We start from the raw sequence: 25,864 nt of genomic DNA, 5'->3' as shown, positions 1-25,864 counted from the left end.
CTTGTTCCTCTCTAAGTACCATTATGACATTCATTTTCGCCCTACAGGACAGCATGCCAACGCCGACGCTCTTTCCCGTCTTCTGGTGGGCCCGGATCCTATGTTCGATCGAGAGGAGGTTATGTGTTTTCATTTGGATGTGGCATCCTGCCAAGTGGTTGATGGCTTTCCGATCACTAGTTCTCGAGTCGCCAGGGAAACGGCTGCTGACCCGGTTCTCCGGCAAGTAGTTTGCCTCATTCAGCAGGGGTGGTCTTCCCGCCCACCAGGCCGGGCCTCGGACCCTCTTCGTAATTATTTTCTTCTACGAGACCGCCTCTCGGTCTTGGAAGGAGTTCTCCTTCTGGCTACCGATGATACAACTCCTCGCGTGGTTGTTCTTGCAGGTTTATGAAGGGAGGTCCTCACGTTATTACATGCAGGGCACTGGGGTGTTTCCCGTACTAAAACCTTGGCTCGCAGACATGTGTACTGGCCCGGTATTGACAGAGAAATTGAGCACTTGGTGGGTGCCTGTTCCCAGTGTGCGAGCCAACAAGCATCTCTTAGGGCAGCGTTCTCTTCATGACCACCGGCAACCCAAGCATGGGAATGTGTTCACATCGATTTTGCGGGCCCGTTTCTCAATGGCTTTTGGCTCATTGTCATTGATGCTTATTCCCGATTCCCATATGTGGTTCGCTGCTCCTCAACCACTTCAGAAGTTGCAATCCAGGCACTAGCAAAAATCTTTTCTGTGGAAGGTCTGCCAATCACCCTGGTCTTGGACAATGGACCGCAGTTTATTTCGCAGACCTTCCAGGATTTTTGTAGGCGCTTCGGTATTCGGCACATTTGCTCTCCCCCCTTCCATCCACAATAGAATGGGGAAGCCGAGCACATGGTGCGCACATTTAAGACGCAGATGAAAAAGTATGTGCACGAATTTCCTGCGGAGGAAGCATTGATGTTTTTCTTGATGGCATACCGGACCACACCAATGGGAGAACGCAGCCCCGCAGAGCTCCTCCATGGGCGTCAACCTCGGACTCTGCTGCACCTCCTCCGGCCTGGTCCTCACCAGTCTTCACAAAACGGAGTGCCTGGCTTTCCACTGGGTACGTCAGTCTGGGCCCGTGGGTTTGGTCGCAATCCACGTTGGATACCAGCGGTGGTCCTGCGCCGACATGGCCGCCGGCTCTATACCTTGCAGGCAGGGGACCGGGTGGTACGTCGTCACCAAAATCAGCTACGTCCACATTCGGGCACCCACCCTCCGACCTCTCGGACACCGGCTTCCCCATTGCCGGCACCTGTGTTGGTTTCACAGGGGACGTTACCTCCTCTCTCCGCTGTGACTCTGCCGCACTGCGATGGTTCTCAGCCTTGGCAGCCTCCAGTAGCTCCAGCACCGGCATCACCATCGTTCGAGATGCCACAGCGAGAGCCAGCCCCCCTAGCAGGCCCGGTTTCTCAAGAGGCTGGTTCACCTGGGGTCGTCCCATCCCCTTCGTCCTTGCCACTGGGTCTTGACCCTCCCGAGGTGGAACAGGCAGGATCCGGCGTTCGACAGCTTGTCGCCCGTTCTGTCCCGGGCTCCGGTTGTGGGACGACAGGGGCCTCTTCGTGTGGGTCACTTCCAGCCGTATTCGAAGGTTCCGGCTCGAGGGTTGGCAGATCCCCTCGACTCCGGCCATCCAATGGATGTGGAGGTCATCGCTCCGGCCCGACACTCCACCTTCCGAAGCAGTGGATCACAGTGGCTGCACCCCCCAAAGGAGGAGGAGTGCTGTAGCCACCAGAAAGATCGCGGGAGGCGCACATTGGCACGGCGCGTCACGGACGGTAGTTGCTGCAAGTAGAGTCCCGTCCACCAGAGAGCACGCGAGAATTTGGATGCGACCTCTGCCGGCATAACAACAACAACAACAACAACGCCGGCAGCACAGGCCGGGCCCAGTCAGTTCACATCGGGCAGGTCTAGCAGACAGTTCCTGGTCTACACTAGGTGAAGTGCGACGGAAACGTGAATCGTGTTACTACAAAATTGCAGCAGGAATTAAAGTTCAGGAAGAAGAAATAAAAACTTTGTGATTTGCCAATGACATTGTAATTCTGTTAGAGGCAACGAAGGACTTGAAAGAGAAGTTCAGTAGAATGGACACATTCTTCAAAGACAATATAGGATGAACATCAACAAAAGCAAAACAAGAATAATGGAATGCAGTCAAATTAAATTAGTTTGGACTGAGGGCATTAGATTAGGAAATGAGACACTTGAAGTGGTAGACAAGTTTTGTTATTTGACCAGCAAAATAGCTGATGATGGCCATAGTACAGAGAATAATGTATACTGGCAATGGCAAGAAAAGCTTTTCTGAAGCAGTTAACTTGGTTAACACCAGGTATACATTTAAGTATTATGAATTATTTTCTGAAAGCATTTGTATGGAGTGTAGCCATATATGGTAGTGAAACAAAAACAATAAACAATTTAGACAAGGATAGAATAGAAACTTGTGAAATATGGTGCTACAGAGGATTGCTGAAGATTATATGGGTAGATCATGTAACTAGCGAGGAGGGACTAAATAGAATTGGGGAAAAAAGAAATTTGTGGCACAATCTGACTAAAATAAGGGAGCAGCTGATAGGATACATTCTGAGACATCAAGGGATGACCAATTTAGTATTGGAGGGAAGTGTGTGGGGTATGAATCACAGAGGGAGACAAAGAGTTGAATACAGTAAGGAGATTCGGGATGTAGGTTGCAGTAGTTATTTGGAGATGAAGAGGCTTCACAGAACAGTGTAGCATGGAGAGCTGCATCAAACTAGTCTTCTGGCTGAAGACCACAACAACTGCAGCAATGGAAGTGTGACTTAAGGAAAATCAAGACATGCTCATAGGATTTGTCAAACTAGAAAAAGCATTTAACAGTGTAAAATGATACCAGATGTACAAAATTCTGAGAAAAATAGGAGTCATCTACTGGGAAAGATGAGTAATATGCAACATGAATAAAAATAAAGAGGGAACAAAAAGAATGGAAGATCAAGGATGAAGTGCTTTGAGTAGGAAAACTGTAAAATACAGATGCAGTCTTTCACCCTTAGTGTTCAATCTACATACCAAAAATCAATGTAGGAAAGGGAGGAGAGGCCCAAGAGTAGGATTAAAAATTTTGGGTGAAAGTATGTCAATGATAAATTTGATGATGGCATTGCTATCCTCAGTGAGAGTGAAGGAGAATTATAGCATCTGTTGGATGGGATGGACATTATGACTACAGAATATGGATAAGTGGATGTAGGTTGCAAGTGTTCCTTTGAGATGAGAGTGTTGGCACAAGAAAGGAATTCATGGAACGCCACATCAAACTAGTTCAAAGGCTAATGTCTTAAAAAAAAGGATGTAACCTTAAAGAATGTTCAAAGGAAAGCTTATTATAGCCATCAACCATACACATTCAACTTTATTCTTTATCAGTTTTGGTTATTATGACGATTATCACTGGAAGAAAAACAGTACATGAGATGAATCTAAGATGCATATTATTCATAAACGGCTCAGCAGTATATAAAATACAACAATATTCCACAGTAGTATGTAAACTAGCCATAGTGGCTAATGTCATAAATCACACAAGTAGCCTAAATTCCAATGTATAACAAGTTCCATTAAGACTGCTGACAGTAAATACCTCTTAATTGTCAGCAGTCATTATGCAACCTGTTATATATTGGAGTTTAACCTACTTGTGTGATTTATGACATTAGCCAATTATGGCTTTTTTGTGTACCACTGTGGACATCATTGCATTTGGTACATTGTTGAGTCATTTATGGGCAGTGTGCATTTTTGATCTATCTGATGTACAGCTTTTCTTGTTACAATAACTGAAACCAATAAAGTGGAAAGATGAATGTGTACAGCTGACGTCTACAAAAATGCTTTTCTTCAGATACACCGGGCTGGGGAGGAGGAGTGGGAGTGGGAAGATACAGCATGAAGGAATCATCTGAAAGGAACAGAAATCAGTAGATGTGATGTACGTATACAGACAAACTATTGATTACAATTTCAGAAAAATTGGTTATTCAAGAGATAGAGCTTCACAAATTGAGCAAGTCAATAATGTGTTGGTCCACCCCTAGCCCTTATGCAAGCAGTTATTCACCTTGACGATGACTGATAAAGCCACTGGATGCCCTCCTGTGGGATATCACGCCACATTCTGTCCAACTGGTGTGTTAGATCATTAAAATCCTGAGCTGGTTGGAGGGCCTGCCCATAATACCCCACATGGCCTCAATTGGGAAGAGATCTGGCAACCTTGCTGACCCAGGAAGGGTTTGGGAAGCACAAAGAAAATCAGTAAAAAATCTTATCAGTAAAAAATCTTATGGGATGTGGGTGGGCATTATCCTGTTGAAATGTATACCCATGATGGCTTGCCATAAAGGGCAACAAAACATGGCATAGAATACTGTCAACATACTGCTGTGCTATAATGGTGCCAATGATGGCAACCAAAGTGATCCACCTATGAAAACAAATGGCACTCCAGACCACCACTCCTGGATGTCAGGCTGTATCATGGGCGACAGTGTGTCCGCCCCGATAGCTGAATGGTCAGCATGACGGACTGTCATCCTGCCCGAGTACGATTCCTGGCTGGGTCAGGGATTTTCTCTGCTCAGGGACTGGGTGTTATGTTGTCTTCATGACCATTTCATCCCCATCTGGTGCACAGGTTGGTCAATGTGGTGCAGTAAGACCTGTACCAAGGTGGCCGGACCTGCCCTGTAAGGGGCCTCAAGGCCAATGATGCCAAAAGCTCATTTCCAGACACATCTTCATCCTGAAATCTCCTTGGCTGGTGCAGAGCTGTCTTCATTGATGAGTCCTGCATTACACTGAGCCACAATGACCAATGAAGACATATCTGGAGATACCCTGGACAGTAGTGGGTTACTCACCTGTGTGTTACCTGACAACCTGGAGTGATGGTCTGGGGTGCCATTTATTTCCATAGCAGGATACCTTTGGACATCATCCGCAATATCCTTACAGCACAGTGGCATGCTGATGATATTCTACACCCCATTTTGTTCCTCTTCATGGCAAACCATCCTGGGCTTACATTTCAGCAAAATAATGCCCACCTGCACACAGCGAGAGTTTCGACAGCTTGTCTCTGTGTTTGCCAAACCAAACCTTGGCCAGACAGGTCTACACACACACAAACACACACACACACACACACACACACACACACACACACACAGTATCAGCCAACGTCAAACCGAATAACCGTTCGCGTAAGGGCCAGAGATGGACTAACACATTACTGACTTGCTCAATTAGTGAAGCTCTTTCTCTTGAATAAATCATCCAAGTTTTTTGAAACTGTAAACAGTTGTTTGTCTGTACATGTACATCACATCTATTGATTTCTGTCACAAATGGATAACTCCTTTGTAGTGCATGTTTCTTTATTTTGTCTCAGAGTGTTTTCAGCAGCTGTAGCAAGTTATCTACATTATGTTGGCTTAAAAAAAAAACCTCATATCTGAAAAATAAAACAAAATTATTTTTGTTGGATTATTATGTTGAAAACCTTGTATCTCAATTAGTAACTGAATGAGAGGTAATGGCCAATATGCCCCTTCTTGCAGCGGTGTACCGTAGGTCTCTAGATGAGCATAGCGTTCCAAAGGATTGGAAAAGGGCACAGGTCATCCCCATTTTCAAGAAGGGACGTCGAACAGATGTGCAGAACTATAGACCTATATCTCTAATGTCGATCAGTTGTAGAATTTTGGAACACACATTATGTTGGAGTATAATGACTTTTCTGGAGACTAGAAATCTACTCTGTAGGAATCAGCCTGGGTTTCGAAAAAGACGGTTGTGTGAACCCCCAGCTCGCGCTATTCGTCCACAAGACTCAGAGGGCCATAGATATGGGTTAACAGGTAGATGCTGTGTCTCTTGACTTCTGCAAGGCGTTCGATACAGTTCCCCACAGTCGTTTAATGAACAAAGTAAGAGCATATGGACTATCAGACCAATTGTGTGATTGGATTGAAGAGTTCCTAGATAACAGAATGCAGCATGTCATTCTCAATGGAGAGAAGTCTTCCGAAGTAAGAGTGATTTCAGGTGTGCCGCAGGGGAGTGTCGTACGACCGTTGCTATTCACAATATACATAAATGACCTTGTGGACGACATCGGAAGTTCACTGAGGCTTTTTGCGGATGATGCTGTGGTATATCGAGAGGTTGTAACATTGGAAAATTGTTCTGAAATGCAGGAGGATCTGCAGCGAATTGACGCATGGTGCAGGGAATGGCAATTGAATCTCAATGTAGACAAGTGTAATGTGCTGCGAATACATAGAAAGATAGATCCCTTATCATTTAGCTACAATATAGCAGGTCAGCAACTGGAAACAGTTAATTCCATAAATTATCTGGGAGTACGCATTAGGAGTGATTTAAAATGGAATGATCATATAAAGTTGATCATCGGTAAAGCAGATGCCAGATTGAGATTCATTGGAAGAATCCTAAGGAAATACAATCCGAAAACAAATGAAGTAGGTTACAGTACGCTAGTTTGCCCATTGTTTGAATACTGCTCAGCAGTGTGGGATCTGTACCAGATAGGGTTGATAGAAGAGATAGAGAAGATCCAACGGAGATCAGCGCGCTTCGTTACAGGATCATTTAGTAATCGCGAAAGCGTTACAGAGATGATAGATAAACTCCAGTGGAAGACTCTGCAGGAGAGACGCTCAGTAGCTCAGTACGGGCTTTTGTTGAAGTTTCGAGAACATACCTCCACCGAAGAGTCAAGCAGTATATTGCTCCCTCCTACGTATATCTCGCGAAGAGACCATGAGGATAAAATCAGAGAGATTGGAGCCCACACAGAAGCATACCAACAATCCTTCTTTCCACAAACAATACGAGACTGGAATAGAAGGGAGAACCGATAGAGGTACTCAAGGTACCCTCTGCCACACACCGTCAGGTGGCTTGCGGAGTATGGATGTAGATGTAGATGTAGATGCTGGACTCTAGTGAGGAAAAAAAGAAACAGTGTAATGGGTGGTTACAATTAAGCCAACAGTGTTCTGAGTACTGAAGTGCAAGCTGTACGCACTGCAGGACACCAAAACGTGGTAGGTATCTTCACTAATCAATGTGCTCACAGAGTATGCTGAAAAAAATGATAGTTCCACTATCTGTCAGCAGGTGAAAATAATGGTGCTGAAAGCAGTCAGAATATGAAATGTTTCTGGTTTTAATGTCAGTAGTCTGTTTGCCACTTGGTGACACATTTTGATTTCTTTTTTGAAGTGATTGTAGGTGTAAAGTGTTAAGAAGGCTGAAGTTTGCTTTACAAGATGTAATGGCTATTGATAAGAGAGAGTGTATCATTATAAAACACAAAACGTAAAAATAAATAAATAAATAATACAGATTATAAAAATTGAAGCTGCCTGTTACTGTTTCAATAATGACATTAACAGATTGAAGACAAAATAACAGATGAACTGAAATGCACCATCTCTGTAACAAAAAGAATCCACAAATGTGGACATGAGGTATAATAAAGGAAGAAATCTCTCCAGTAAATTCAGTTCAGAGAATAGTGTCGTAACAAATTCTCTTTTATCACCTTTATCTAAAAGATATTTGAAACTACAGAGTAAATATGTTTTATTTTAGAAGAGTATTTTAATTTAATTTATTTTTGTTGTAAGAACAGGGGGGGGGGGGGATAAAGGGGTGCCTAAAGACACATAAAAGGAAAACTACATGACACTACCATTGCCAGAGTTGAGACCTCTCATCCTGGAGTCTGAGTGACCTGTCTGCCCTTTTTAACTGTTCTCAACCTATCTCCCTGGGAAAGGGAAAGAAAGATAGGATAGTGTCATGTGCTATCTCCTTGCCACGTGTCTTTTGGCAGTACTAAATATTTTGTCTCTGGTAGTAAATGCTGGTCAGAAATTCTGTCTCATAAGTTAATAGTTTTCATGAAGGAACTTTCCTTTTGATAGTGTAGGTCAACATGTACTAGTCACAGGAGCAAATAGAAGATAATGGATGAAAACATCATGTATGTTTTGTACCATGGCCATCCACAAAGATATGGGCCAAGTGAAGTGACAATTAGCTAGAGTGAGAGAACAATGTACTAGGATTCTTACAAGTTGTCTGGGTGGTGGTATATCTTTTGGGAGTGATAGAGACCATTTTAGGAAGGATATTACTCACTTCAGAGCTTGATGAAAGGGTTTCTGAGTGTTGACATAAGCCATTGTTAAGCTTGCCCAGTCTGGAGATGCTTTTTAACAGATGTGGTTGGTATAGGAGCTGGGTGTATATGACACATTAGATGTGCTTATAGACTGCATGTGGGACTAGGTTCTTTTGTGCATGTTTGTAGAACATTATGAAGGGATTCCTCATCCCCACAGATTCACTATATACATGTTGCAAGATAGTATGGGAAATACTTTCTGATCTGGAAGTGGCAGCAGTTGTCATCGTGGGAGTATTATTGGTTCTTCAGTGTTGTAATGTGGATTTAGTTTCTTATAAATTCATCCCCTAGAGAGGTAGAGGTTGATACTGAAGAAGGGGGCACATATATATTAAGATCCATAACTGAAACACATTGGTGGTGTTCCCGACAAGTGTGCCCTCACTGGACGTGGAAGACGTTGCACGTACTGATACATCTGTGTTTTCCATTCACATGTCATGGAATTACTAGAGAGAGGACAGAAGGTTAGCTGAAAACAAATAGGAGAAGTATCAATCTAAGAAAGAGCACCATAACATTTGCCTACAATTTTGTTGGAACTGCTCACTGTGTTGACAAAATTTGAATATCTGGAGATAGTATTCGTGAAAAAGGGGGGGGGGGATATATAATAATAATAATAATCCAAAAAACAGAATGTGATGGTGTCTTCCAGTGAGAGGTGTATACTGTCAGGCAAAAAAGAGCTTCTTTCAGATAAAACAAGCAATGTGGACTAGTGGTTCAGACATTTGAATTTTATTTAGGAGGAGTATGATTCAAATGATAATATGACCATTTAGTTGTACATATTCTGTTGTTTCCCTAAATTGATTTAGATGAAAGCAGAAATGGTTTATTTGAAAAGGACACAGCTGATTTCCTTCCTCATCCTTGTTCTATCTGAGCTGGTGATCTGTCTGCAATGATCTCTTTGTCAGTCGGACATTAAACACTAATGTTCTTCTGACATTTGAAGGACTGCTCAAGAAAAGTGAAGCTTAAGGGATAATGTTCCTAGGTTACATATTATATATTAATGTTCTGTATGTCAGTCACTAAAAATGTACAACAAAGAGCTTCACATTTTATGGAGGGAAACTTCTGTGCTGTAATAGTTAAATGACCTGAAATAGGTTTCATCCACCAATTGCATGAAAATATTTAGCTTGAAGAATAGCTTCAGTGCATGAGTGCGTAATGAAGAAAGCCAGTGTGGAAGAATGGAGGAAAAGTGAGTAGCTAGATTATGCTCATAACATAACTGAAAGTATGCAAAATGATAGAGACCAGTGGCAATGTATAAGTAGAATCTGTGTATTTATTTGTATATATTATGACAGAAATATGAAAGCTTCACTATAGTACTGTATAGTTAATTATTATGTAAAATAAAAAATGTGCAAAAAAGAACATCATTAAATTGAATTAAATACAAGAACAAAATTTTATAAAGGACTTACTCTTCACTAAAGTATTCAATATCTTCATAGTATGCATCATATTCATTGCTTATATCATAGTCCAGGCTCTGTAGGATTCCATGGAGGCCTGTCAGATTTTCTGTGATACTTCCACTAGTAGTGTTGACTGTTTTATCTCTAGTGTAGTTCATGGAACTAGAAGAGAAGAAATAATTCATCCTTTCTTCAGTTACATAATTTATTAGACTCATCTGTAATTTTGAGGTTAAATTCTAATGGAGCTTGTGAATTGTGGTTTATTGGTCTCATAAAATACATAATCAAAATCATTTGATTCAGGTACAGGAGACACGTCAGAAGTTTGGTAAAATTTAACGTAAACACATAAAGCTGATGTTTACATACAACATCATAACAATAATACAATTTTGTTTTATATACACAAAAGGCAGAGATCATAATAATAACAATAATAAAAAATAGTATCTAAAAATCTAACACTAAATTACCCTAGCTCAAATTATCATGTCATCCTCTAAAAATTCTTCTATCAAATAGTAACATTTTCCCCCCAGAATGTGATGTAGCCTTATTTTTAGGATCTCTGGGCTTGTGTTTTGATACAAATGGATATGCTGATTGTTGGGACACAGATGCTGTTATAAATATTATCAGGTGAGCACCAGCATATTTTTCTCATGTATTAATTATGGTATATACAAACAATGTTTTCATAGTTTGTTCAGTCATTTTATTGATGGGCTTAGTTAGGATCTTTTCTTCAGCATCCACTTACCATAGCAATTGTCACTTTTTTTTAAAGGCTCACAGAATATCTGGACATAATTTCAAGAAGAACCATTAAAATAAAACTGAATCCGAATCAAGTAGCAAAACTACCAGTTTTAGAGAAATAGATGTTCTCTATGTTGTTATTTGGTTGTTATTATTGTTTTCAGTCTGAAGACTGGTTGCTCTTCTACATAAGTACTGTAATGTACAGTACAGTAATCACACAGAAACAAAAAGACTTGCACAGGATAAAACGGTTGGAAGAGCTTCATCAAACCAGTCTTTGGTTAATAGAGAAATATCTGACAACGCAAGCCACATACCTGATTAACTAACAAGGAACCCCTTGAGTGGGAGGTTGCAAAAGGTCAATGATGTTTACAGCATTTGACACCCCACATATTGTCTACCATGCAACCATAACATTGGCTGCTAATGGCAACAGGGGACAAGAATGGAGGTATCCAATGGTGAGCACAGCATGAGGCTATGGAGCGTGCTTGAACTACTTACTTGACTGGTAACTCACAACGGTGTTACAGTGCTAGTGGTGTTGACACAAAGCAGAGCAGTGGCAAAGATAAACACAGAGAACATTGCATTATATCTACAATAACAGTTGCCGAGGTTGGAATTTTGCGAAGTGAGAAAGACGTGTCACATGAAATATTAGTGTTTCTGCAACGCATATGCTCAACTGCATGGACAATGTCCATGGGAGTACAATGATGACAATACATGTTTAACAAGTGAAAGTGATACTGAAACAGGTGTCAGGCCATGTAATTCATCATCCTTGTTGGACTGGGAGCCACAAGTCACGTCTCCTATGAAACATAGTTCAGGAAAATTGTTGTCTAAGGAGCAGGTACTAAACATAGCTACATACATGGAAGATTATCCAGTTAAAAAACAATTACGAACAGATTTTGAATAAATCCACAGCAATACAACTGTGTGTATTCAAGGGAGAAGAAGGTGCACTTGTTACAAAAACTTGTGTTTGTGCATTTCAAGAATGCTCAATACAATTTAAAGGATGTGCACGATAGTGACCTACTATGTTATGCACATCAAATTGCATATGATACAGATTACACTGATTTCAAGGGAAACAGTGGGTAGTTGCATAACTTCAAACAGTGCTACAGAATTGTTGGACATAAAATAACAAAATTTCAAATGAAACGTCAACTTGACAATGCAGAGCAAACTTCGAAAATTAGGGACACCAAGAGAGTTGTATCAAGGTCAGCTAACATCAGTGCCTTGACACATTTGTATAGTTATGCCAACTGTAAATATGGGCGGTAGATTGGCAGGAAAGTTATTTAATGTGCTGCAAGAAGTTGGAGGAGCTCTGCCCCCTACAATTCTTTCTTGTGTGTGTGATCTTGCAAGGGTAGTAGGGAATATTTATGTCACAGCAAGCAAGGGTGGGAAAATGGGCATAAGAGTATTACATCCATGATATGAGCACTATTTTTGGCCATAGCTGGTCAAAATAACTTGCTTTTCCTTGATTACTGGTCTGCATACGAAAATCATACTCCTTTACAGCAAACTATCCCTCCTGTAAAGTGCGCGACATTTCAATTCATACCACCTGGATCACTTACCAAATTCAGCCTCTGGATATTTTTTCCCATCTCTATAAACATGTTATCTCACTACCTTCAGTTATGATTTAAAGGATAGCCAGCTTCACGATAAGCTCTATCACAAAATGTTTCACATCCAGTTGCATATCATCACGTTCCATTAGTTCTCATCACCCCATTACACCAATGTGATTATGTGATTCTACATGCCTTCTTTAAGAGTGGATACCTACCGGAATATTGAGGACTATCAGTCTTGATGATGTGAACCTTTGTGATTACTGTGGCATGCCATTTTTCATTCGGTGTTCATGGTGCTAGTTAATGGCTTGTTTTGAACATTTCTTGAATCTCAACAATGTCCATTTTGTGAAGTGTAATACACACATCTGATAGAAGGTTGATCTCTGCACCTCCCAGACACTAATTTTCTGTTGCCCTCCAATCATTAGCAGCTAATATTTTTCCTGTCATAATTGTTAACACAACACTTTCAAATGAGCCTGAACATGCAGCCCTGCACTCAAGGAAACTCATTTGTAATTACAGACATTAAATTGATGTGCTTGGGAGATAGTATTACAATTTACCCAGATATGTTTCGAACTTGAACAAAGAAGTGATCTAATATATACATGGAAAAAAGGTTGTATGTCATAGTTGTATTTTTGCACTTGACAGTTTGCTAAGTAATTTACAGTCAAAGCACAAATCAGATGCTAACATTCATATATATTATAATTTTCAAGATGCTAGTAGGAAATAATCATAAGCTTCTTGTGAAACTGGAAACATCTAAAAGTAAGTGATGACTCATAAACTGATTTTCTGGCAGAAAACTGATCAATCTGAAACCATTAGTCACTGAGGTTTCATTTAAAGTGCTTTCAACAGTGACACTTGCAATAATAGTTGTTAATGTTATTGAGAAAGGCACTGATGATTTACACTGGTTGCCATAAATTGGGGAAAAGTTATGACAACTAACAACTACTTGAGCAAACTTAAGGAAGTGACACAAAATTGAGTATCTTGATATGTGAGTAGTACTACACGAAACAACAACATGTAAACCAATAATACAATGACCAATTCATTTCTTCAGTGCAGAACACAGATCTGCATGGGATAATAGCAGTGTTACATGAAAAATAAAATCAACTCTGTTGAACGGCAATAATGTGTCACTTACCAGGTGAAAATTACGGGGAGCCACTGGCAAACTGGAGGCAGATAGAGATGGTCCAGAGGTTAAATATTCACCATTATCTTATTCATAAGCTGTTGGGACGATGTCTAACTACTGGTTCAGCATCCAAAAGGTGCTGAGGGTGCTATGCCTTGCATGACTAGGATTGTGACATCACCCAACTTACACCAAACTTTGCTAAAACTAAACTAAACTCCACCCACACAGGCCATGAAGGCCCAATGGCACTGATCAGCCACTGTTTGATCTGGCATGTGGTCAGCGCACCACTCTCCCAGCCATATGTCAGTTTACAAGATTGGAGGCACTACTTCTCAATCAAGTAGTTCCTCAGTTTGCCTCACAAGGGCTGAGTGCACTCTGATTGCCAACAGTATTCGGCAGACTGGATGGTCAACCATCCTAGATCTAGCCCAGCCTGACAGCACTTAACTTAGTCTGACAAGAACTGGAGTTACTACTGCTGCAAGGTCATTGGCCACCAAACTTTGCTACACTATCCATAAGATTGATATCTCTGTCTACTATGCACAGAGAAGGGTTCATGAAAACGTAGGTGATCAGCTACAGGTGTGATGCTCGCCCGTCATATTATGAGTGAGCTCTTCTAGAATGCACTTTGAAATGTACCCAGTGATGTAAATAAATGGATAGCAGTTTTTTTTCTGGAGTAAGTTATGGGTTTAACTTGTAAAGTGACAGTGGGCATGGTCTGATTTGCATGATTTGTATTTATCTAAACATTTATAAAAAATGCGTCTTCTGACAAGGCGTGTCTTTGTGCATGGTGGTGTGTCTTCACATGTGGCAATGCAGACCTCCATGTTCTTCATCACAATACTGCGGTAATGCCTCTGTAGAGAGATTATTATGTATGTAATGATTTTATCCTACTAGATGACAATTCTCAACCACTCAGGTCTTGTCTTGTGATAGAATATAGTCTAGAAGAAACAATCTGTTTATCTGTGTGTGATGAAGCAAGCTGGGATATTTTTACTTCCCCTCTTGTTTTGCCATCTGCCTATTAAATTTTTTTTTCTTTTTTGACTGATTACCATTAACATATGTGAGTATAATCTGCATTTTCATAAAAGAGAAAGGTTGGCCCTCAGTTTTAAAGAATATAACACCAGTTCTAATTTTGTGCTTAGTTCTACATACATAATTTATTTTCTAATTTATTTTGACTATTCCTAGTAAGTATCTTTTGTTATAGGGTGAAATCAGTAATTGTTTTTTGACTTAAATTCTATTGTTGAATTATAAACAAAAATAAATTCTGTACTAATTATAACATTTGGAGGAACAACTAATAGTTGTCTTAAAGGATCTATTTGGCTCTATTCGAAAACATGTTAGCAAAGCCAGCCCTTAATTAATTCCAACATAATTACCAGTCTTGTTCAAAGTATTGTTTGAGTAACTATATTTGTTGATTTCATCATTTAAACAAATAATTTGACCCAACTCTTGTAGTAGAAGAAACTGTTAAAAAGACAGAATTTTTTGTTGTATTCAGTTAATTTAATGAGTTATGTTTTAATTGTAATTTCTGTAAATTAAACATCAAGCAATGTGTAGTTTAAGTGCCTGTTATTGTGATGATATATAAGGACCTGATTTTTGGTCCCAAGATAGTCAGTCCACGGCCGAGTTTCAGGCAAGAAACCTGTGTTGGACAGAACAACAACAATGCATCAACTTAACTGTGAAATAAGTGTTGCATCAATAGTCCATGTGTTAAAACAATGACAGTGTCTGTTCAATTTATGTGAAATATTGTGAAATGTGTGGTTAGGTTTTTATTGCTCGTAGATGTTCAACAGTAATCTGTTGTAGCAGTATGTTGATGTTTGCCTGCAAACTATTAATGAGGCTTATTGAAAGTTAAACAATAGTGCACTGGCCATATAACTGTGTATTATTGGGGGGGGGGGGGGGGGGGAGGTTGTGATCGGTGAAAGCACAGAACTGTGAAATGCAAATGTGTACCTGTCAGCTACATCATTTAAAGTAGTCAGTGTTGTACTTCCACCCATCATTTTTCAGAAAGTGTAACATTGTTGCTGTATGTTGATACCAAGGACAATCAATGAGAAAATAAAGCAGGCAGACATCACATGTAGGAACATTAACAGTGTCATAAGCTGTTACTCATATGTAACCCAACTCAGTACTGGCTCTGTTGTCACTGTTATTCAGAATAAAACGTAATAGTACGTGAAGACTTTGAAAATTTAATTATTTTGTTGGAGGTGTGGTGAATGAGAAGTCTTTTCAGTTTATCTTTTACAGACTTTAAGTTATTAGCTATGTCTCTGTGTATTCTTGACAGACAGTGCTTTGTATTGTTGTAGCTGATGCTTAGTACAACAAAGAATATGAGAGAGAACGACAACAGAAATAATTACATTCGATCTGTGTGAGATGCTAAAACCTGTGCAGCCTAGTTTACTGCCTGCACAGAGGACAATTAACCAGCCAGTAACACTGTGGAATTTGCACACTGTGATAACCAGGTGGGTTAGGTGTTTTTAGATCTTCTGGGACTCTCCACTTTCTTGAATCATACAGAGAAGGATTTGCTAAAATCTTTTACTCTAGAGACAGCACACATAAGTAGAGTCTTTTAATGTGAAGAGAATATTGCCATTTCACTGCAAATGCTTCATGCAGATGAGTACAAAGTATACTAAATACGCTAAATTCAACTGCTGAAGTTAATTTCATATCCTAGATTTCAGGTACTTGTCAGTGATTCTCAGTTTTCTAATCCCACGAACTATTTACATTGCTGGCTATTAAAATTATACCATGGAAGACAGCAAGCAAGAACATCAGTTTGGCATGAAGTGTACTACATGCTTAAATATGCAAATGATTAGCACTTTAGTGCAACTACACTGTTTGTAAACAAGTAACGATTAAACAGCTGGTTTCTTATGCAGAAATAGCATTTGAATGTTGTTTGTTTGTGAAAATGTTGTGTTATGCCTCATGTAAGGAGAAACATCTGCCAGCATGTGTCAGAATGTGATAGGATGGTGGCCTAGTGAGATTGAGGTTTATCATTTTGCGATAATGTTGCCCTTGCTGATAGGAGACCCATGGCTGTCATGAGAATATGGTATCAAAGGAGTTCACAACAGCCAAATATAGTGATGTGCAGCATCACAATGGGTCCACATGCCTAGAGAGGCGTATTGTTCACCTGGTTAAGTGGGATTGTAGAACTGTATATTTACTGTATATTAGTCCCTGTGAACCATTTATAGCCTTTATTCTTCATTTTTTATGAATCACCTTACAATGCTGTACCAAGTAAGATGGTCTGCATTGGTGTTAGAATACTCACAAACAGCAATACAAATTTAGTGTCATAAAACTTGTCATCTCTTTTCTTTCACTGGATGAATACTATTCAAATATACTGAAAAACCTTGGTCTGCATTTTGAAATTTCTTGCCTCGCTCCAGGCCAGAGGGTCATATCAGTAACAGTGGAGTAAAGTAAGAAAAATAATCTTTTCATATTTTTGGGCCATAGTCAAGTAATAATGTTTGAATAATATTCTGCCATATTACTGTACTATTTCTTTATTATATGTTACTATCATAATTTCAGCCTTAAGCCACTACCAAGTTGAATTGAATTTGAATTGATTTTTTTGAATTGAATTTTATTTGATCCTGTAAGATTACATTGTGTACAGTAAATGTACGTGTAATATAGGACATGTCAAAGTATTAACATTCTTTATCACTTATTTTTCTACACCTATAGCTTACATTTGTACATCACTGATAATGGGTAACAATATATACAAATTTAATGGCATAAGTATTCTGCAACACTGTAAAACTCTTTTTCAATGAGGTAGTCTTTAAGTTTCTTTGGAAAGTCATTATGAAGTACACTATCTTGCAGGTTTTTGGGCAGACTTCTTAATAGTCTGATACCAGAGTACTGGGGTCCTTTTTCTAGCATTGCCAGTCGGTGGGGTATGCTCCGTACTTCATTCTTCTTTCTTGTATTGTGGGTGTGTACACTAGCATTTGTAATCCAGTCCTCACTACCTTTTGTGATGTACATTATTGTATTGTATATATACAACGATGAAAAAGTTAAGATACCTAAATTCTTGAAACAGTTTCTGCATGTTTCAGAGGTCTTTCTTCTTAAAATGGTCCTAATTGCTTTTTTTTGTAATGTGAACACTCGTTTTGTCTCTTGTTTGTTTGAGTTTCCCCACACAGTCACTCCATACTGTAAGTATGGTTCGAAAAGTCCATGATACACTGTACACAGAAGGTTCTTGTCTGAATACTGTGATAGCTGCATCATTAAGAATATGACAGAGCTCAGTTTCTTACAGACATTATTAATATGTTTTTTCCATTTCAGGTCATTATCCACAAGAATACCTAAGAATCTAGCAGAGTCTACTTCTTCCAGCCTTGCTCCATCAACCTCTAAATCCATGTCTACAGCCTTTTCCTTGTTTTTAAACACTGCAAACATAGTCTTTTTTAGATTTATAACCAGTTCATTTTCCAACAGCCATTGAGCTGTGACATTTGCAGATATGTATGCTCTTCTCTCAAGCTGTTCCATATTTTGGTCACTATTTAGTATTGTCATGTCATCAGCATACAATATTTTCTTTTCGTCCTCCTCAACACCTATATCATTAACAAATACATTAAATAACAATGGCCCCATTACCGAACCCTGCGGCACTCCATATTTGATGGATTTGGTTTCTGATTGGTACGAGTTTCCTAATGATACATACTGCTTGCGGTTGCACAAGTATGATTTTATCCATTCACCTGGTTGCCCCCGAATGCCATAGTTGCTTAATTTTTGTATCAGCATTTCATGGTCAATGGTGTCAAATGCCTTTGAAAGATCCAGAAACATTGCAGAGACAACCTTTTTCTCATCTAAGGACTGTAAAATGTATTCTGTTAGACTGACAATTGCTGATTCTGTAGATTTACCCTTTCTGAAACCATGTTGTGAGGGCATGAGAATGTTATGTTTGTCCAAATAGTTAACTAATCTGGTATACATAAGCATTTCTAGGATTTTTAAGAAACCTGATATCAGTGAAACTAGTCTGTAGTTGTTGGGATCATCCTTACACCCTTTCTTGTACACTGGCACTACCTTCACTATCTTCAGTTTTTCTGGAAAAATTGCATCTCTGAAAGAACAGTTTACTATGTTCAGCAGTGGTGTTGTTATCTCCTCACATACCAGCTTTATTACATGATTTGATATTTCATCATCACCAGCTGATTTCTTGGACTTCAGTTTCTGTATAGTTTTCCGCAATTCATCTTCCGTGACTGGTCTTAAGAACATAGTACTGCATGATCTTTTTGGTACCTTAATACCCTTCTGTTTTTGACTATTTCTTTCCAATTTTAGGTTTTCTACTACACTGATACAGTTATTATTCAGTATGTTTGCTATTTCCATACCATCTGTGACCACTGTGTTGTCTATTTTAATTGACCTAATACCTTCTTCTTTGTTTGACCCATCTTTTTCCTTTCTTTCAGCATTGATTGCATTCCAAGCTGCCTTTGCCTTGTTTCTTGAGTTCGCTATAGTGGTGTCAATTGCTCTTGCTTTCGCTTCTCTTATTGTTTTTCTATACTTCTTTTTTAACATTTTATATTTTTCAGCTTCGCCCATCCGTCTCATGTCCTGAAGTACAACAGTGTTGGATATAATTAGACTTTGTTAAGTGAAGTCATTATCAGGTTCTACTGAACTAGGTGTCCCAATGTGTAGATGAGAACCAAATCAACAAAATGTATGGCAGACAGGTAGCAAACATGTTTTCCAGACATAAAACAATTGAAACACAGAAAAACACCAATACACTGGTTACATGTGCAATGAACCATGTTGATTTCACTAAACCATGTTAACAGCACGTGAAACTGCCGTATTGGTGTTCATTCTGTGTTTAAGTTGTTTAATGGCTAAAAAACATGTTTGCTACCCATCTGCCATACATTTTGTTGACTTTTTACTTATCTACATGCTGGGACAGCCAGTTCAATAGATCCTGATGATAACTTCACTTAACAAAATCTAACTGTACCCAACACTGTTGTTGTACTTGATAATGACTTATGGCCAAAATCATGATAGTAATATAAAATAAAGAAGTTGTACAGTCAAATGGCAGAAATATCATTCAAACAAAAAAATAATTCTTGCTTTTGTTATTTTTTGTTTGCAGCTTTAACCAACAATATGAAAGTAAATCATTTGATAGTGAAATAATTTTACTGCATTAATAGTTAACTTCCAGGTGTTCAGTCAAGTTGTTGTTACCATTTTCTGCACAATATTTTTGATGACTGACCTATCCATCTTCTTCAGATGCTGTGGGTCTTGCTATTATGTGTACTTGCTGCCTGGACTCCAACCATACTGTGAGATATTGTTGCTCTCATGCTGCTATTTATAGCCAAGTTCAATTCCTAATGTCCACTCCACCCTTGAATGCACTTTTGTGTTATAGAGTATGCACTGATACTCTCCAAAATGCCAATTCCCTTCTATAAAACAAAAGAGCATCAAAGGGTGAAGTGGACATCAGAAAACAAATTTGCCTGTAAATAATGGCATTAGACCAACAGTAGCTTGCAGTCTAGTTGGAGTCCAGGGAGAATGTACACATAATAGCAAAACTCACAACACTGGAAGAAGATGATTAGGATGGTCATCAAAATACGGTGCAGGAAATGGAAACAACAACTCAGCTGGATACCTGGAAGTTCACTATTAATCAATCATGCAGAGAAAACCTAAAAGATTACAGTTTTACTGCAGATAAATATTCCTTTTAACATCAGTGTGCAATGTAGAAAAGGGCTTGATCCTTTTATCTGTTTGTTGATAAAGCTGAAGACTGCCATTTCTACAAAAAAGAGAAACTCAGCACCACCACATGCAATTTTTATTGTTTATGACCATTGCCTATTTTTGCTTGTATGTGATGTCTGTAAGAGCATTGCAGAAAATAAATTACAGGAGCATATCGCTTCTCAGGTTTCCCAATTCTAAATTCCAGTAACAAACACAGGATTATTTGACATAAAAAACAGTACTGTTCACCAAATTCTATATATTTTTTAAAGACACAAACAATTAGAATATTCACATAACTCCTTTCATAACATTATATATCTGTATGTGTGTGTGTGTGTGTGTGTGTGTGTGTGTGTGTGTGTGTGTGTGTATGTATGTATGTGTAGGAGGTAGCTTTTCAGCATGTAAAAAATAAAAAACTTAAATGAGTAAAACTGAATGTGAGTGGAATATACTGGTCCCTACAATGGCACATTGATTAAAGCCATCCTTACTTGGGGCGTATTCACCATGAAGCATGCCAAATGCGGTTTGCATAATGGTTGGTGTGCACTTACAAACTAGCTGGTACATCATATTACATTTTACATAATGTATCAGGTACATCAAAAGAAATTTGGATGCTCAAATGTGTACACATAAAACCAATAAATTAAGAAATAAACATCAGGATACTATCTTTAACATTTATGCTTATGTATCTTTAAGATGTTCAGTTTACATTCTCGTGAGTTAAAAAAGGAATCAAAGGTTTCTAATGAACTGTAATTCAACTGTGTTTGCAATGTATAAATATTAAAAAATAATATACTGAGAAGCAATTTAACTGAGGCTAGCACTTCATTTAGTTTGATAATGAGCAAGTGTAAAATGCTGAAGAACCACTCAGTCGCAGACTACAAACTGAAGCATAGTCTGAAAAGACATTTATCTTCGAAAGTTAGATATTCGTATAATGTCATTGCATGTCAATAATTTACAGCTCATTAGAAAGCTTAGAGGACAGAATTAACACAATGCACATTGATGGAATAGGTCACAAGTGAACAGCCAGATGCCAGTGTTTAATGGACACAACATTTTGGCAAGCAAGCTGATGAAGAGACTGCCTTGTAAGAGTTGCCTCACAGGTGTCATCTACAATCTTGCTCCACCTGTCTCAGAAGTCAGTTCATTTTGCAATATCTCCTTCCTGTTCTTAATCACACTAAGTGCAGGCTCTAAAGCCTTACTAAGGATGTAGCCAATATCATTAATGATAAATGGTTCCATTAACTGAATCAAGATACATTCTTCAGTGACACAGTCTAGAAGTTAGGCATCTGTGTCAGAAACATACGATGGTTGTAATCCGTTCTGTGTAATTCTCATAGACAGTGTTCTGTGACTGCTGGCTTGTTAAACTGCTGCTGTGTAGTGTCACTGGTGTTCTCAGCAATGATCTCTGACTGTATGCACCATCTGACCTATGTATGACATGCCACATTTATAAGGAATCTGACGGATCTCAGATTTCCATTGCCAAAGACTGTCTTTGACACTATTGTTTTAGTAGATCACATGGCTGCTTTCATACATGGCCTTGCCTTTGATGGGGTTGGAGATGCCTGTGACTGGACTGTAGTAACTGGGTCCAGAAGTATGTCTGGAACAGGTCTAGTGACTAGGTTTGTTGCAAGGATATGAGCCATGTGGCAAGGTGTTGGGAACAAGGGTTGAACTGTAATGGACAAGTATATTACACAGCTTGAGTGAGCAGTGTAATACCACCATCAGGAGGAAGGGGAGGATAGTGGGGAGTATATTTCTCATTTCAAGTAAACAACAAAGCTAGTAGTACAAGACGTGAGGGCTATGAGAGGTGCAGTGTGCGGATCAGACCATTTCATGCTAATGTCTAAGATATTATTCAAGTTTATCAAAGACACAGAAATTCAAGTGGAAGCCAAACCAGAGAAAGCCAGTAATATTCAATATAATTTACAAAGCCTTGACCATAGTTCTACCCGCTTCTTGTACCAGCAAAGGCTAGCAGAAAAACTTGCTGCCATTGAAGAAACCTCTGCAGATAAGATGTATGAGATGGTTAAAGAAGTCATCCATAATGCAGCTTATAAAGCACTGAAAAAAAAAAGAAATCCAAAAGAGTAATAGAATATGTGATGAGTGGTGGGACCACTCGGTACAAGAGAAGGTAGAAAGTAAGAAGAAAGCTTATAATAAATGGTTGAACTCAAGATCAGACAATGATTGGCTGGAATACAGAGAGTGGAGAAAAGATGCACAGAAAACAATAATTAAGGCACAAATCGAAGCCTGGCAGAAAACTGGTGAAGAGATAGAAAAAAGCATGGGGGAATACACGAGCAAATAAAGCCTGGTAGGTATTAAAAACAATGAGAACACAGAATAAAGATAAAGCAAATATAAACCTCATTAGCATGCAGGAATGGGTACAACACTACCAAGGACTACTAACTGAGAATAGAGCTGCATTCACTGAGAACCCACCAGGCATTGAAATCAGTAATGATAAAATACCACCGATAACCCCAAAGCACATCCAAAATGCAATTAATCAATGAAAAGCAGGAAGTCGCCTGGTTAAAGCAGCACTGTCAAAACTCTTTGAGATATTGGCAGTGATTTTTGACAAATGCCTTAGAGGTGAAAGCTCCAAAGGAGTTGAAAAAGGCAACAATTACATCAATATTTAAGAAGGGCAACAGGAGGAATTGTGCAAACTATTGTGGTATTAGTGTGATGCCATCCATGGTGAGAGTCTATGGCCGTATCCTTAAAAAGAGGATAGAAAAAGAAATAACTGAATCTGGAGAACAAAGTGGATTCAGATCTGGTCGCTACTGTACTGATGGAGTATTTACCCTCAAAAACTAGTGGAGAAAAGGACAGCAAGGAGCCTTACAACCCACCTTGTCTTTGTAGACCTCCAAAAAGCTTATGACACAGTTCCACAGAACAAGCTATGGACAAGTCTAATTGATAATGGTGTGTCACCGAGCTATGTGAAAGCCTTCAGACTCCTCTACCAAGATTGTACGACAATGGTTAAAGTGAGAAATCAACTATCTCAAGAGTTTGAGGTGACAAAGGGACTACGCCAGGGATGCACACTTGCCCCTACACTCTTTAAGATCTACCTAGAGGAGGCACTAAAATCATGGAAAAGTAAATGCGGAGGAATGGCTGTCCCTATAGATGACGAGATCTTGTTCACTCTATTTTTTGCTGATGACCAACTGTTAGTAGCTGGAGATGAGGAAGTTGCAAATTACATTCTCCACAAATTAAAAGAAGAATATGAAAAATGGGGTCTTGTCATAAACGTATCTAAAACAGAATTTCTGAAAGTGGAAGAAAATACTGTTAACGACTTACAGCTCGGTTCTGATACTGTTAAAGGGTGTCATAATTTTAAGTACTTGGGAGTGACACTGTCGTCCAATGGTAGAAGTATGGATGATGTAAACAATAAAATAGGCCAGGGCAAGCGACCCATAAAGCAACTAAATGGTATTCTCTGGAAAAAAACATAACGTGCAGAACAAAACATACCATCTACCACACAATTATTGAAAGTATCAAAACATATGGTGCAGAGTTCTGGGAACTAACTCAGAGGCAGAAAGATTGCCTGCTGGCTGTCGAGATGGATTTCTGGAGATGGAGTTGTGGATACTCCAGACTTGACCATATTAGAAATGATAGGATCAGAGAGGTTATGAATGTCAAAAGCCCAATCCTAGACTACATAGAAAGGAAGCGCATACTCTGGTATGGTCAATTACAGCGTATGCCAGACACAAGATAGCCAAAATGGGTATGGCAATGGACTCCACATGAAAAAAGAAAGCGCGGTAGACCTGCGAGATGCTGGAAAGACGACGTCAACCAAGCAATGGTGGCGAGAGATCATAATGAAGGAGACTGGAATGACCTTGAACGATGAAGATTGGAATGCAAGAGGCTGCGGCTGCCGTAGAAACCTCGCTCATATATATAAGAGGGCTATCCACAAAGTACATTATGTTTTGGAATTAAAAATAAATAAAGTATTGGAATTTTTTAAAATTATATACAGATGAAAGCCACACTTAAATACTACTTCTCTACATAGTTGCCATTTAAATTAAGGCACTTATCGTAGCGATGGACGAGCTTGGAAATTCCTTCGTCGTAAAATTCGGCCGCCTGCGCCTTCAACCACGTGGTTACCTCTTCTTGAAGCTGTGCATCATCATCAAAACGCTGCATAGCCAACCACTTCTTCATCGCTGGGAATAAGTGGAAGTCGTCGGTGCCAGGTCAGGACTGTACGGCGGATGAGTAAACAATTCCCACTTAAAAGATTCAAGAACTTCACGAGTGGCATTTGCCGTGTGGGCCCAGGCGTTGTCGTGAATCAGCAAGATCTTTGAGCCCAACTTTCCCCTGCGCTTGTTTTGTATTGATCTTCTGAGGTTGTGCAGAGTTTGACAATACCTTTGAGAGTTTATTGTAGTGCCTCTTTCCAGGAAATCCACAAAAATCACACCTTTGCTGTCCCAAAAGGCAGCTGCCATCACCTTCCTTGCCGACATTGTCTGCATGCATTTATTGGGTTTTTGGGGGGAATTTGTGTGCCCCCACTGCTTAACCCATGTTTCGTCACCAGTAACGATGAGATTGAGTATGAGTCGCCATCTTTTTCGTAAGCGTCCAAAAACGTTAACGCTACACCCATTCGCTGATTTTTGTGAATCTCTGTCAAGATTTTTGGTATCCATCTTGCACAAAACTTGTGGTAACCAAGCTTTTCGGTAATGATTTAGTGCAACAAACTTCGTGAAATTTGTGGAAAACTCATAGAGAGTTCCGTTATTGTGCAATTACGGTTTTCACGGACCGTGGCATCGACTTTTCCGACAATTTCGGCAGTCACTATGCTGGGTCTTCCACTTCGCTCTTCGTCGTAAACGTTAATTCGGCCATTTTTAAATCTTATGACCCATTGACGCACTCCACCTTCAGTGATTATGTTGCCCCCATACACTTCACAAAGCTGCCAATAGATTTCTATTGGTGTACAGTTTTTTGCAGTCAGAAACCTTATTACAGCACGCATTTCACACTTCGTGGCATTTTCAATTAACGCTACATTTCAAACTGTCACAGTAACTCAACGGAGTACAGCACGAACCTCTCACTAGCACGGCAGGATGCCGACTGAGCGGTGGAATGCCATGACACAAAGATGGCCGCACTAGCCCCGCCCCTAATGGACACAAATGAAAACGTAATGTACTTTGTGGATAGCCCTCGTACATAAATACTCTGCAAGCCACTGTATGGTGCATGGTAGTCATTTCTTCTCCTGTTCTACTAGCAAACAGAGCAAGGAAAAAATGCTTATCTATATGTCTCCATATGAGCCCTACTTTCTTGTACCTTATCTATGTGGTCCTTATATGAAATGTATGTAGGCGGCAGTAAGGCTGCCCTACAGTCAGCTTCAAATGTCAGTTCTCTAAGTTTTCTCAATAGTATTCAAGAATGGGTCACACTATTTTTCTATATGTGATCTCTTTTACAGATGAACCACAATTTCCTAAGACTGTTCCAATAAACTGA

At 39.5% G+C, this 25,864-nt stretch overlaps 1 pseudogene; it reads right to left on the bottom strand.

The window, feature by feature from the left end:
* LOC126456404 (agrin-like) overlaps positions 1-25,864 on the bottom strand; it is a 379,882-nt pseudogene that overhangs the window by 47,740 nt on the left and 306,278 nt on the right.

Source organism: Schistocerca serialis, chromosome 2 (assembly GCF_023864345.2).
Source record: "Schistocerca serialis cubense isolate TAMUIC-IGC-003099 chromosome 2, iqSchSeri2.2, whole genome shotgun sequence".
Lineage (NCBI taxonomy): Eukaryota > Metazoa > Arthropoda > Insecta > Orthoptera > Acrididae > Schistocerca > Schistocerca serialis.
The sequence above is the reverse complement of the archived record's forward strand: the minus strand, read 5'-3'. Positions and strand labels throughout refer to the sequence as shown.